This window comes from Balearica regulorum, chromosome 1 (assembly GCF_011004875.1).
Source record: "Balearica regulorum gibbericeps isolate bBalReg1 chromosome 1, bBalReg1.pri, whole genome shotgun sequence".
NCBI classification, from domain to species: domain Eukaryota; kingdom Metazoa; phylum Chordata; class Aves; order Gruiformes; family Gruidae; genus Balearica; species Balearica regulorum.
This window is the reverse complement of record NC_046184.1, coordinates 216,272,090-216,287,870: the sequence shown is the minus strand read 5'-3', so window position 1 is coordinate 216,287,870 and position 15,781 is coordinate 216,272,090.

Below are 15,781 nucleotides of genomic sequence, written 5' to 3'. Positions count from 1 at the left end.
CATAGACAGTTTTGGTGACCTCCTCATGGCTGTAGAGACACTCTCTGCAAAGCCCTCACTAATGCTCTGCTCTCCACCGTAGCTGCAAGACCAACTTTCTGCCACCAGTCTGCAAAAGAAATCTCACGGGGGAATTAATTCACGTACTTCTTGCATCTGTGCCTTCCTACAGCCCATACCTGTGTTTCAGCCTGTAGCAGGGCTGCTCTTGGGATTGAATTTAACTCAAATACTCACCGCTGTGGAAATGCAGGGCAAACTCTGCAGTGATGGAGCACGCCCTGGAGCACATGCTGGTGGACATCTTAGGAGGCATCTGGACATCCTTCCCCAAAACCCAGCAAGCAGCAAGATGCTCTGACACCATCTCAAAGTGTCACAGATGAGAAATGTCCCCAGAGCAACCTGAAGGCGTAGACTTGATAGCTGGGGTACATGGGACATCCAGGTCATCTCTGGCTCCAGAAGGGTTGAGAACAACTCCATCCTTTATTTTTTCAATCATCAGCCTGCCACATCAGTACACAAATGCAATTCAGTGCAGCAGAAATATTCTCAACGGCATCCAGCCACAGCAGAGTGATGTTGGTCTAGTATAGTATACAATGGAGCAGGAATGAAAGTGGTGTCCTACTTCAGAGCGAGGTCTAACGAGGATTTGCCTCATTACTTTGCAGTTAGGGTGCCTATCTGTGATATAGTAACTCTATGCTCGCCCCTGCTGATGAGCTGGCCCCATGGTTGTGAGCTTTGGGTGCTTCTCACACATCTTGCTGCCCATGGCATGGACAGAAGCATCCACACTGGCCTGCAGGACCTGAGCTAATGCCTCTGCTGGCAGACTGCTCCAGATCAGCTCGTCCTGTAGCTCCTTCATCCAAAAAGCCTGCACAGTTATTGCATGTGTGAGGTGCTGCGTTGGGGGAAGGACAAATCTCCTTTATGGGGTACTAATTTACCTAGACAAGTCCTTTTCAGAGAGCTCAGGGAGAGCTGGGATGGCATGGCATGGCATGGGATAGCATGGCATGGGGTGGGATGGCATGGGATAGGATGGCATGGGATAGGATGGCATAGGATGGATGATTGATTGTAATAAACCCAGAGCAAACCCCACCACACACTTATGCAGCTCCTGGGGTCCTTAAGTGCCTTCCCTCCCAGCCTATCTAAATCTCCTGTCTCCTTTCCAGTACTGAGCTCTGAATGACAAGAGTGGCTCTGCCGTAATTAGAAGAGCATGGTCCAGTGAATTGGAAGGAGAAAGGCATCAGGGATGGCAGATGGCAACAGTGGGGTCTGCGCAAGTGAAGCATCTCCTTTAGGGAGTTCAGCTGTTCTCCAGGGTCACCTGAGTGGCCGGGAGGGTTGAGGGGCTTTTCAGATCTAGGCATCCTTCAGCTACTGCATGGATGTGTCTACTCCATTCCCCCCAACAGCCCTCAGCTTTCAACAATAACTATGCACAATCAATTGTGAGCAACCCTATGGGCAAACATTCATATTTTGAGCATGGAGGAAGTTTGCAAATGCATCTGCACCAAAGACTCATGCAAATTAGGGTCAGAGAGATGAATACATTCATTTGTGAAGTCAAGCCCAAGATTTGTCCTACAGGGATGAGTGGTAGATGCCTCTACCGGAGCTTAATAAATCTCGTAAATGAATAGACTGAATGATCTAATAGCTCCTTTTTCATTTTGTAAGTACTGTGATTTTAAAGGATATTTAATGGCTTTGAATAATAAACAACAGCTCTCCAACTGGAAAAAAATTCTTATGCAAAATGGAAATGAAACCTCTTGAAATTTTTCATTGAAGGAAAAAGAGAGGAGAAAGAGAAGATCAGCTCGTCCTATATTTTTCCTCCCCATGAATAGCCACTTCTTACTAGACGGGAAGCATACCCAAAATGCTGGGTTCACATTGCTGCTGGACTCAGTAACTGAACCAGGAACTGATCGCACCCATCAGTATGGGCTGAGAGGCTTTGATACTGTTTGGCCCTGGGCCAAACCTGTAAAGGTGCTTTGGCTTTGGTGATAATTTTGAGGGCCTTTCTCTGTACCATTTTTGGTAGAAAAGTTGAGAATTTAGGTGCCGGTGTGGCTCCCTTTCCTGAATGATGAAAGTCGCCGTGACCCCAAAGCCTGTCCTAACCATTGCCACAGAAGGTGCGATGGTGCCATTTTCAACCCATCAGTCCTGTCTCATCTCCCACATGACGCTGAGTTCACTCCATTGCACCTTAAGCTGCCTTTTCACCTTGTGACATCACCGTGACCTCATGGACCAGAGGTAAATTCCCATCTTTGTGTCAGCCACCTGCAGCTTGTGGGCATGGTGCAAAAGGGACAAAGCAGGCTCTAGATGGGCTAAGCTGTCCCCCCAAAACACCTCTGGAGGACACGTCCAGCAGTCACAGTCCAGCCGTGCAGCCCCTTGCCCACCACGGGAAGAGCCATGGGCTGCCTCTTGCTTCCAGACAGGAAGCGAAGGAGTGGGAAGAGTTAACAGCCAGGCACTTTCCGCAGTAGGTCACCTGCCTGCTGTGAATCAGCGAAACCTTCATCTCCATTCATCACAGCCAGAAAAGCTCCTGTCTGGCTGGCTCCAGCAATAGCCAAAAGGCTGAGCAGCTCGTTCTGCTCCACAGACAGGCTGGGTTGCCTCTTGTGCTTGTTCCATGCTTTAATTTTGATGAATAATTGCACAGTCCATCTCCATCTCATCCCTGTCTCCTTACTGAGGTGTCATTTCGAAACCTTGTTTCCTAAAGCAAAGCTGGGTGGGAGCGGCCAAACTCAACAAAAGGCTCACGGGACAAAGGACCTCTGAACATCATTAGCCCAGCACTGGCTCAGAGCAGGATTAGCCCCAGTGCTAGGCCAGGGTGGACATGTCTTTAGCCAAGTCACTTGGTGGTGGTACCAAAAGGCAATGGACACCAACAGAAACACTCAAAATACCATTTAAAGACAAGAAAAACCTTTTCCAGTGCATCAAACACTGGAACGGGTTACCCAGAGAGTCTGGAGTTTCCATCCTTGGAGATATTTGAAATTCAATTGGACAATGACCTGATCAACCTTCTCCATCTGACTCCGCTTTGAGCAAGAGGTTTGGACTAGCTCATCTCCAGAGGTCCCGGCCCACCTCACCAATTTGGTGATTCTGTGATTTTATGAAAGCTCACCCGTTTACAATCTGGTGCTAAAAATATTTGCCACGTGTGCTGGAAGAGGAAAAGTTCTTCTGGTTTTCAGGCATCTCAGAGTGATGTATGCAACTGCCTACACTTCGTAAGCTCTACAGAGAAATATGGGCTCCCTCATGTGTAAATTTGAATCTGCCACAGCTGCGGTTTTATATGGCCCAGTTTCCGGCAGCAATATTGGCTTAACGTCATCCCTCCTTCCTCTCCCAGCTGAGAAGAAGACTATGGAGGCCATCCACTTGTTTAAGCTGACAGGGACTGGACTGTGAACTGGCAGAGTCAAGGGATGGGGACAATATTGCCACCAAAGACTTTGTGTTGAGGGACCTAGAGGAAATTCAAACTTGGTTCCTCCTGTGGGAACCTGCGTCTCTTTGGGAGCGGGTGCGGGTACATCCATGGAGGGGAAAGCAGGGCTTTTTGTCAGCAGCCTAGTGGGGGCTGGTGCTGCTGGCTAATTCCTGCAGCTGCACGCAGTATTTTTTGTCATCATTTTAAATGAAATCTTGTCACAGACTCCAGGCAGATGCTGTGGTTTTCTCATGAATAACTCAGAATGATTATCAGTTTTAAACATTGACTAATCCTCATAACAACATCTCACAATAGAGGGGGAAAAAAAATTATCTCTGCTGTATATGTATCACTATTGAAGTAAAATATCAGATAACACATCCAAGATGAGGCATGAAATGAATGGCAAAATAAGGAACAGAGTTATGGGGTTTCTGGCTACCAGGTCATGCTTTGCATCATATTTACGGCATTGGTCTTTCTTCAGAGTTAGAAAAAAAAAAAAAAAAAGTAGATTAATATGGGAGAAACAGAACTTCAAGAATAGGTGTTATTCTGGGAAGGAAGGGGGGAAATGTAGAGAAGCCAGAGGAAGGGACCGTCTTCTGCATTTCTGGTCTGACTCGTGGCTGGAAGTGCTGGAAGTATCACAGGTGGGCTCAGGCTGTGCCAGCATTTTCAGAAATCTGCTGCCACCTCAGGGACTGGGATCACAGAAGATTTTGGAAAAGAACCCAAATTATTATCAAATGAGACAGCTGACATTTTAGCCAAAAATGTCAAACCCACAATTTTCTGTTCCTTAATGGAGACAAATCTATTTCAGAGGGAAAAGAACAGAGAGCCTGATCGATAAGGGAGTGGTGAATGGAGGGAGAAAGACTCTGTTACCAATTAGAGAAATACAGTATTTTTTTTTAAATCCTCTGCTCCTGGAGTCACGTGGGATGCCCATCTCCCATTTCTCATCATCCCACCCTGCACACTTTTGTTTTTCAAGACAATCTTAAGAATTACATGGGAGGCCCCTGAATGTACATATCAGCAACCCACACTTTCATGAGCAACAAAACCTCCAAAGCAGCAGTTTTTAAAGACAATGTCCTGACTCGGAGGGGACAAGGCTGTGCAGTTTTAGTTCCTGTCAAGCTGTTGGGAGGAGGAGACCAGGGCAGAGAGGAGGAAAGGATGGAGACCTGCTCCAGCATGGGGACATGGGGATGTCTTGTCTGACCTGGCGAAACCTGGTGCAGTGGGGATCTGCAGGCTGTCAGGAGCCAAACACTGGGAGGCTGTCCCTGTCCCTTGTGTCCTGGCAAAGACCTGCTGTGGGGAGATGTTCGGTGCCACTCCTTGGCAGTGATTCTGATGTCACCTCATTCCTTCACACCTAGCCCAGACCTCTGGCAGAAAGCTTGTTTTCATAGAACCATAGAATGGTTTGGGTTGGAAGGGACCTCAAAGCCCATCTAGGTCCAACCCCCTGCCACGGGCAGGGACACCCTCCACTAGCCCAGGTTGCCCAAAGCCCCATCCAACCTGGCCTTCAACACTGCCAGGGAGCCAGGGGCAGCCACAGCTTCTCGGGGCAACCTGTGCCAGGGCCTCAGCACCCTCACAGGGAAGGATTTCTGCCTCCCATCCCATCTCCATCTCCCCTCCTGCAGCTTCAGGCCATTCCCCTTGGCCTGTCACTCCCTGCCCTTGGCACCAGCCCCTCTCCAGCTTTCCTGGAGCCCCTGCAGGGACTGGAAGGGGCTCTAAGGTCTCCCCGCAGCCTTCTCTTCTCCAGGCTGAACCAGCCCAACTCTCTCAGCCTGTCTCCAGAGCAGAGGTGCTCCAGCCCTCCCATCATCTCCGTGGCCTCCTCTGGACTCGCTCCAACAGCTCCATGTCCTCCTTGTCCTGGGGACCCCCGAGCTGGACGCAGCACTGCAGGGGGGTCTCACCAGAGCGGAGCAGAGGGGCAGAATCCCCTCCCTTGACCTGCTGCTCACGCTGCTGGACACGCAGCCCAGGACACGGTTGGCTTTCTGGGCTGCAAGCGCACACTGCCGGTTCATGTCCAATTTTTCATCCACCAGCATCCCCAAGCCCTTCCCTGTTTTCACTTTTTTTTTTCTCTTTCATTTTTTGTTTTGGGTTTTTTTTTTTTTTTTTTTTTTTTTTTTTTTTTGCCTGCCTTCCCCTCCTCTACATTTATAATGCAAACCTTTGCAGAAAAGAAACTTTCAGTGCAAAATTGCCTTTCCCCATGTAGAAGGAAGAGGCAGGGAGACCGTACAATGGAACATTTCTTGTGATTTAGAGCATTATTATAATAGTTTCATGTTTCCAAATGGAAGCATCATTTGTGGCACGAGCAGGGTTGTTGTCTATTCAAAATGCTGCCTGAGGCAAAGGTGCATTTCTACGGCCATTTTTACAGAGCTCCTTGAAAGCACTGGAGACTGCACCAGCTGGTACCCACTCATCCTGTGTTTGCTTCCATGATTAAATGTGGCAGGATGCTTTTTCCAAAGAGATCAACCTCCATTGATTGCCTGATGTTTCAGAAGTGCCCGTGTCCCCACGACCTGTGTACTGGAAACAGTTCAGGAGCTAGCCAGCTCTTCCAAAAACGAAGTCCTGTCTCCGTGAATGCACTCTTGGCTTGCTTCACATTAGCACTAAAATGAAACCCAAACCACATCTTGTCGGGTGATTGAAGGACTCAGAGTTAGCAATTGCAGCTCATATATTTTTAAGCACGGTAAGAACATTACATTCATCCTTCTGATTTCAAACAATTTGCCGCCTTTTTTTTTCCTCCTTGGCTTAGCAATGAATCATTTGAGATGTCTCCTTCCTCTGCACAGAAGGAAAAGGCAGATGAGATGAACCAAGAGGAAAATTCAGCCTGAGAAAACCCTTAGATGACATCTAGGAGCTTTTCAGAGAAAGCCAATAAGATATCTAAAATATTTTGGTTTGTAACACAGAGGAAGACTACCCAGAGTCCACAATTAGAAATGCTAAAAAACAATGGCAAAAAGGAAAGCATATATCTTCTTTTGCCTAGTGGCAAAGTAGCAGAAAAAATGAGTAAGAGAAGCTGAAGGCTGCAAGGAAGAATACATGATGACTGGGGAAAAGATAGCAAAGAGGTGCTGCGGTGGGAACTGAGGAAGCCTAGCCATGAGTGGGAGCTGTCACTAAATAGAGATAATCAAACTCTTAGAAATACATGCTGGATACTGTATTTCCCCAGCATGACAATGACCAAATATTTCTATGTCATCAGCATCAACCGGAGATGTTAATCAATGATACAGTCAATCAGCAGATACCAGCTGGATGACATGGCTGGAGGACATCTGTGATTGCCTGTGGAGCTTTTGAGCAGAGATCCACAGAGAATGCTACAAGGCTTGACACTCTTCAACATTTTCCTCAATGATCTGGAAATAAATATAAAATTATTGCTGACATAACTCACAGACAACACAAAGACAGCCAGCACAGAAAATGTGATGAGTCACACAGAGCAATCTGGATCGCTTGGGGCTGTACAACTAAAATGCATGTTAATAACACCAAAAAGCTAAGCCAGAATCTGGGAAAATGCAGGAGGCTGTCGCTTGAGATCGGGAGATGATTTCTTGGGAAGAAGGGCTCTGAGTAGGTTTTCGGGATCACTGAGAGCAGGCAGTCATTGTGATCTTCTGGGGAAAAAGGGCTAGTGCCATCCTTTGAAAGGGGAAAGCATTGCCATCGAGAGAAGCTCCTAGAGATTCAGTGGGGCTATTTGTTATCAGACGTAATAAAGCAACGCATTTTTAAGCGTCAAGGGAGAAGACCTTAGTGAGGTAAGTGTTGGCTTCCCCAGCTCCTGGCACATCAGATCAAGATGAGATGCCCTCCTGGATGAGAAGGATTGGCTCTGATCTCTGTTCAGAGGATAACTGGGAAGGGTGGAAAAGCCTTGGCTATCAATCTTGCCCAGAGAGGGACCATCTGGCCACATATGCAGATTTCAGGATCTTCCTATTCCTGCAACCCCATTAACCTACTTTTGCTTCCGCATGACTGGAAAGCCAAACCACAAGCACGGTTGCCCACACATCGCATTTCCTCCTTATGCAACTGTTCCAAAATCCAAGCTCCATTGCACAAAGGAAAGGAAGACTCATCTTCTCCTGCCAGATATGTCTCATACTACATATTGGGCAGGATGGAGGAACTTTGCTTCTGCTAGCCCAGAAAGTTGAGCTGAGGAACTAAACTCGTGTTAATTCAACTTTGATGAACAATCTAAGACTTGGGGCTTTTTTGTTTTGTTTTAGTTTTTTTTTTTGTTGTTGTTGTTGTTCTGTTTAATGGTTGGTCTGGGACACAACTGACATGGAGGCACATCAGCTACGTGGTAGCACCCATTTGCATAGAAGTATGGACCATGCAGACCCCAGCTGGGCGTAAGGGCTTGCAGGACTGGGGCCTTCTGGATGACCAGATAGACAAGAAATGCTCCAAGACTGTTTGGAGGGGGGAATCCCTTCATGGGAGCCAATTCTAGCACTGAAGCTTTGCCGTTGTGGCCATTGTGCTTGCATCTAGGGGCTGTCATCTTGAGTGATGGAGTGCCACTACCTCAATGTCCCATTAGAGACAGTGGAAGACACTAAGTTGCTGTATTGGATAAAGCTGGTCATCTCTCTAGTGTCCTTGTGCTAATGGGGTCAGCTCCGGAGGAATCAGAGGACACGCAGCGAGGACACTGAACGAATAACAGGGACAACATAGGCTTGCCGAACGCCTGGAGTTTCTTTCAGAGAATAAATATGTTGAACCCTTCCTCATCTTGTATCCTCCTACAGACAGGCTCAGTCTGTCCCTTAAGAAGCAATGTATGTCCATTTTCCTGCACTGCAAGCCAGTACGTCCTGCAGCAGAAATCTGATCAGGTGACAGAAATGTGGGTCATGGTGGAGATAGAAAGCAAGCGGTATGTTTTAGTGTACTCAAGTCTCAGAATCAGCACAGCAGGGAGTTAAGTCTCCATGTAGAGCAATTTTAATGATTTGGAGAAGGTCAGAACCTCAGGGTTCAAATTCAGTAATGGAGACACCAACTCAACCATAGACATTGGCAAGTCAACAGTGGCCAGGCCCACAACAAGCACTGCCTCACAGAAATGATCGATGAATGCACAAGGTTGGATGTCTGCACCACTGCAGAGACACTATAAGGAGATAGACTTTTTTTTTTTCTCCAATGATGTTGCTCACTTTGCACGTACATCTGAAATTATCTCACTGCAGGAGAGAGCTGGGAAGACTCCGTCTACCGTGCATAACATGAAGTGACTCCAACATCTGAAGCATGTGAGTGGGATGCTCAAATGTTGTCGATGAGCAGGGCTCTGCTGAAATTCAAGGGAGCATGGACAATGATCTTCTTCCCTCACCCTTTCAATCCAAAATCCAGACAACTACGATGAGTATAAGGAAATTTATATGCATATAAACAACAGGCAGGTTGGTTATTTCCCCCCCACTGGAAATCTAGCATCCTATTTATCTTTTGTTTTTAAGTAAAAACTATGAGAGATTTCAGGCAGTTAGAAGTCCAGCAGTAAAGAACTGGATTTTTTACCCTGGAAGAGAAGGTATTGCCCCTACTGTGTGTTATAACACCCTTAATGATTGATGTCTGCTATTTCAGAGAAAACTGAAGGAAAACAGTCTAGAAGGAACATTTCAAGAATAGCTTATCATGAGGGGAAGTGGCTTTCCAACTTCTATCCCGAAACCTTTAAACACAGTCTTTCAAAATAAAAAGCCTATCCTAATTAAAGTTAGAACACATATTTTCACGTCCATACAGATATCTGTGAGGACTTCAAAGGTTTTGACCCCAAATTCTGCCTGAGAAAAATGGTGGACATGGTGGAGAGGGTGGATAGATAGGGAGCACCAAGCTCTTCTCAAATCTCTCAGTGACACTTTGAAGTACAGTTTCAGTTCAACCTTTTTCTTGCACTTTTCACTAGGAAATCCAGCACATCATTACCATTATGCAATGCAAATTAAGACAAATGAAAATGTCACTGAAATAATTATGAATAATATGTGTGTATATAAACAGAAGCAGGAAACCCATTAGTAACCCATTTCTGAGCTGCTGGGTTGCTTTCAGGAGGGAGAAAACTGCACATTTCTGAAGACAGCACTTACAAAAAGTATTTCTTGAGATAAGACTAATGCTGGACTGAGATTCGGAAACACATTATAGTTGCACTGGACAGCTTGGGAAAGCGATTAAATTCTTTGTGCTTCAGTTTTTTACTTCCAAACAAGCCAAAAAAGTATTTTGCTTTTTCTACAACATCAGGGCAGATGATCCAATATTGTATTAACAGCTGCAGTCCTAATATTGTTTGGGGCTGGTGTGTGCATGTATTAAATTTGGATGCAAAGAATCCACACGGCATTTTTCTCCATTTTTGTGCAATCATTGATGCAACGCAAACTTCACATAGGATATTACCAGACTTTTGCGTATGCTTCTCTGGGGCACAGGATGCCAACACTGGAGATCCAATTCCCTGGACATCAGACATTTGAACATAAATTTAAATATTTGAGATGGTCATCCTTGGCTCGGCTCTCTGCAATGTGATTCATCCAAGCTATTTTTACCATTTCCCTTAGGATGAGATGTGCTGTCTCCTGGAAGTGCCTGTTTCTCTCCTTTGGCCGTGAAAGCAACTAGAGTGTGAACATCTCAGATGGCGAGGGCTCATGTGCCTCGATAAATACCTCCTTGCAATTTCAAGTCTTCTGCCCTTCTCTTCTGCCGCCTGTTTCCCAGGTCACTGTCTGGACCAGTGCCTGCTCTGCTGTCTGTATGTCTTTCCACCTCCTTCTAGGACAAAGCTGGATCAGTCTTCCTTTCAGGATGTCCCTAGTAACGCTAATTCCAAGTGAGGTTCAATAGAGGCATTTGTTGTAAACCTAGAAGAAGAATCTGAATAAAACATGGCTTTTGGTGATGCATCTACTCATGCATGGAGGATGGAGACCAAAGCCCGTGCATAAGTGGGGAAATGTGGTATAGAGGGTAATGTGGGTGGGAAAAAGGCCATTTAAACACTTCCCTGAGGATGACTTTCAAAACTTATTTAGGAGCTTACATGCCCCAGAAAATAGTGGGATTAACACCTGAAGACCAATGGAGATTTTAGCTCTGTTCATGTGACTTTGGCCCAGAAAAGACAATTTTGTGTCATACACGTCTCCCATGAAAACCCATGAGGATTTTTACAGTTAAGCCGGATTTCTGGAGAACCTCTTCTCCTCCTAAAATGCACCCAGCCTAAACACCTCGCCACGAGCTTTGCTAGCATTTTGTTAGTTTGCCTTGTTTTGAGAAGCTTTCTGTTTTGTTACTGCTTTGGGTTTTGTTTCCTGGGTTGAATAGCTGGTTTATCATATTTCTGCTCGATGTGAATGAATAACTGAGTTCTTCTGTAATGATGCTAACTCCTACTGGACAATAATGGCTATTGTCAGTGCCCTGTGTAACACATTAATGCTTAATACAAAAATAGCTCACCCTTCAGAAATGTGTTGTTCTGGGAGTTGTGACTGTGCAGATTCATAAATATATATTCATCTTTCTTCCTGAGGAAATATAAACAAGGAATAGTTAATCAGAAATGAGATACACAGAGGACAGAGGAAAATCAATTATGTTTTCTTGAGCTGTTTTATTTAATGACTTCTGTGAAGTTTTATATATTCACACAATAAATACTGAGGAACCAGGCAAAAAATAATCGTTTCTTTCATGTTTACTTCCATGCAAAAAATATTCCTTTATGTTTTTCTCTTAGGGCAATTTAGGAAATTATTTTTAAAGGAACATTTATTTTTGCAACTGCTAGATGCAGTTGGATTGGTAAATACCTCTGCTTCCATTGGTTTTTTAAAAAAACGTGATTACAGAGAAAAGCTTAAAGCAATGACTGGAGAATAAAGGATTAAACCACAAAAAGTAAGCCAATATCAGCTTTAATTTAATTATTTTTTAATAACTTGTGAACTCTGCGTGCATGAGAGAAAATGTTTAAATACTTGGGGATTTGGTACTTTGAATGAGGGTCTCTTGAGGGTTGGGCTCCAGCTGCCCAGCCTGGATCCAAGGCTACGTTATTCCATTGGTCAGGAGCACTGGGATCTGGCAGTTTGGTTTTGCTGAATGTCAGGAAGGAACAAGATGCATCCTTTGGATCCTAGGTTTGACATCCCCAGATCCTCTGCTGTTTTAAGTCATCTGCACTCCTCCAATGCCAAAGTTCAAAGCAATGTAACGGTGCTGTTTTACACCAGGATTTGGCTCATGCACTTTCTTGTCATCTGAAAATTTAAGAGGATTTTGGTTGTACCTTTTATTTGATTATGCCTATTCAATACTGCACGTGTGCATTTGACTCCTTAATGAACCCATCTTAGGGCACTGCAAGGATCTGGACCAACAGCCTCAGCTCGACTTGGTGCAGCAGTTGTGGTCCTGAGAAAATGTCCTTTCAAACCCTTGTTCCTCATCCAATAAAAGGTAACATAGTACCAACCGTGCCTCACGTATCCCTAGATCACCAGGACAGCAGCAGCTCTCCCACCACCATGAATTCATGATATGGTGAGGGTCATAAGCCTCAGTTACATCTTGTGATCCATTTTGGACCAGCGTGGGGAAATTTGCAGCTCAGGGAAGGTAAGTAATGGAGTGGTTTTGGCATCCCAAGATGTGTGAATATGATTTTATGGGAAGAATATTTTGGGTCTTGCTATTTTTGGTGGTTTATCTCCATGCTGCTTAGCTCTGAGCCAAAGGCCACCAGTGAGAGCATCATGATGGTTCACGTGACTCCTGATGTTTTGCACTACAGGCAAAGTAAAGGCAGGTCCATTCCTTTCTTTTCTGATCCAGACCCCGAACAATAGCATCTTCTCAGCTATTTCAGCTTTCTCCTTCCCCTGAAACTTGTGGCTTGTCTTGCACCAAAATACCATCTGGGGATAGTACCTTCCAGCCCATCTCTGTTCCATTACCTCAACATGGAAAAGCCATTTCAGGATGGTGATTTCATTATACATCATTGATGGGGGAATAAATTATTGAAACAGATTCATAAAAAATGAAAGACATTTTACACAGAGAAGGAGTCCTGACAGTAACCTAGATATGTCACAAAAACTGATTGCCACCAAACAGGAAAGCCTGCCCCTCGCCAGAGCAAAGAGGGGTAAACTATGAAAGATGCATGAGGGTAGAAGGAGAAATGAAGTGACTGGAATGACAGAGTGGGACATAAACACATCAAGGTAAAGGAAACAAAAGAGAAAAGACAATGGAGGAAAGGGAAAGTGAATAGAGGTTAAATAATTCAGGTCAGGATTTTTAATAGCCTTGAAGAAACAAGAGAGCATAAGTTATCTAGGAATCATAGGCAGGGGGAAGGGACCCAACCAAGCCCAACATGTTAGTCACAGCATTAAATACAGCTGTTGGATGTTCTGTGCTATTTGGACAGACCTTGGCTGATGTAAATCAGCAAGGAGTCAGTCCAGTTGGGGGTATTTACACCCTTCTGAGGAGGTGGCCCATAAATCAGAAGGGCAAATCCAACAGATGCAATTCCAGCAGTTTTGGGCACTTTACACCATGGATGCTGTTGGCCTCAAATCTGAATTGAATCCCCTCCTCGGTTCTGCCCTGGTCCTCAATGGATCTGTCTGGGAGGTCTCTGCAGCCACCAAGCTCCTTCAGTCACTGCCTCATTAAATGGAAATAACCATCAGATAAGGACTTCTGCAGCATTAATCCGTGTTCATGCTGCCAGTGCCGCTGGTGGGCAAAGCATATTCTGTGAACTTTACACAGCTCCTCAGCCCTGGGCAATGATTTTTGCTGAAAATCAGCAAAAGTCCTCAAAGCTGTGAAGCCGGGGACCTACAAAGGGTGAAATCCAGTCTGAAACACTCTCCTGAACATTTTCCTTTTTTTCCAGTGCTGTTGCTCCTTTTCTCTAGGGGATACATCCTTCCTGAACCAGTTTTATTACCCAGTTCCTGGAAGGGGGAACAGAAAACTTTGCCTCCTACCCCTGTGTCCCTTCATTGCATTTAATTTCTGATCTGGAAATCTTTCTTTCTTTCTTTGCTGTAATTTCTGGTCTCCTGTGTTGCTCCTATTTTAGCCTTGGGTTTGCTTGCCTGGGGGAATCCCTTCTCAAAGCCTTACAGATTTGTACTGCTGCTGATTCAAAGCACAGCCAAGGCTGTAAGGATGTACCAAGTACGCTATAGATAAAAGCAGTCATGCAAAATTCAGCTGCATTGAATTAATCTTGCTGGTGGGAGGATAATTCCTATTAATCACATCTATTACAGTAATACCTCAGGATAAGCGCAAGACAGGCAGACCACAAAATCAGGGAAACTCCCAGCCAGAAATAGTTTGCAATCTAAAAAGAGAAGCACGATAGGAAATTATGTACGATATGCTGGGTGGGCAATACAACAGTTGGTAACTTGATTATTTTTGAGAGTGGGAGGAATCTGAGTGGGACATATTATGTAGGGGAAGAAAAGCCAAATGGAAAAAGAAGTGGAAAGAAGCAAGTCTGAGGATAGCAGTTGACAGCAGGAGGAAGGGGAGGGAAATAGTAGCAATGGAGAACAGAATCGGTCAGGATATAGAAATTATTAGCGTTTCTCAACAAACAGTAAATATTCCAGCTTGTGGCAGAAGGAAAATTTTGTGATGAGAAAGAGGAGATGCTGAGTTAAATCAGAACACTGAATTTCTATATGAAATTAAATTTGAATATTCTTTTTTTGGGGGGGAGGGGGGGTGGGGTGTCAGTCTGAAATATTGTGCCCAGTCTGGTGGAAAACAAAAAAAAAAAAAGGTGGTTATTTATAAGCTACATAAATGTTTTCTAAAGTGGGCATCTTCTGCATTGATTTGGGTCATCATTTAAATAAACTCCACCATTCCAAACCTACCTCTGTGAAATTTCATCTTCTTACTTCAGACACATTTCCCCACAGTTTCCACTGGTGAAATGAAAATTGGTGGCCACTTGTTTCTGCTCACCCCTTGTGCTGAGCTGCTTCAGGGAGCCGATGGGGCAGAAAAAATGTCCATATTTTGGTGAATCTTAGGGTTGGATTTTCTGCCCCTCCAAGCCAGCTCCCTGAAGATCAGATACTGATGGGAGAACAAGCCTTTTTTTCTCATGTTTTTCCATATGGATGTCTGGGTTACTACAAATAATAGTGTACAGATAAGATGCTTGGCTGACGGGATCCATGGTGCCTTTTTTTCCTTGGGTGCATCTAACTCAGAGACAAGTGATGGGCCCCAAGACATCAGAGAGCAGCAGCCAGACTCCTGCAAAGTCCCGCTTCCCTGGGATGCCAGCAGCTCCAGAGATCTGGAGGAAAACCTCCTGCAGGCCACCAACGTCTGGTGCTGGAGCTTTGGACTGGGCTCCTTTCTAATAATTGTGCAATCGTGGTAATTATACACAAAAAAAGTTAATTATTTAACATGTGTAACAAGGACCCTTCAGCTACTGAGCGAGGCACATGCTCAGTGCAATTATTCACAGGCATGTAATCTACTTCCCTTTGAATTGAATATTTCATTAGTTACTATTCTCATCTTCTCGGAGGTGCTTTGCAATGGTTCAGTGATTGGATTTACTCTAATTTCTTCTTGGCTTGTACAAACGCTGTAGCTACAAATATTCCTCTGTATTTTATCCCTTTAACAAGGAGGTTCTTGCCAACCTTCCCGTCGCCAAAGAGAACTCACCACAATGTGAACATCAGGAGCTTGAGGCAATTTTAGGTTTCTCCTTTGCCTTCAAGGTCCTTTGAGTGGGTCCCCATTTGTCCCGTGTCTGTACAGCTCTTGGCACTCTTGGCATTTTGGCCATCACAGGGTGCCTTAGCAGTGGTACAATGTGAATAACAAACAGCAGTAGTAAACAAGAGTCTCTGCAAGTGAAGGAGACTGGATATCCTAAAACATGTATTGATTTCAAAGTTCATAGAATCATAGAATCATAGACTCTTTAAGGTTGGAAAAGACCTCTAAGATCATCAAGTCCAACCGTCAACCCAACACCACCATGTTTACTAAACCATGTCCCAAAGTGCCACGTCTACATGTTTTTTGAGCACCTCCAGGGATGGTGACTCCACCACAGTTGAT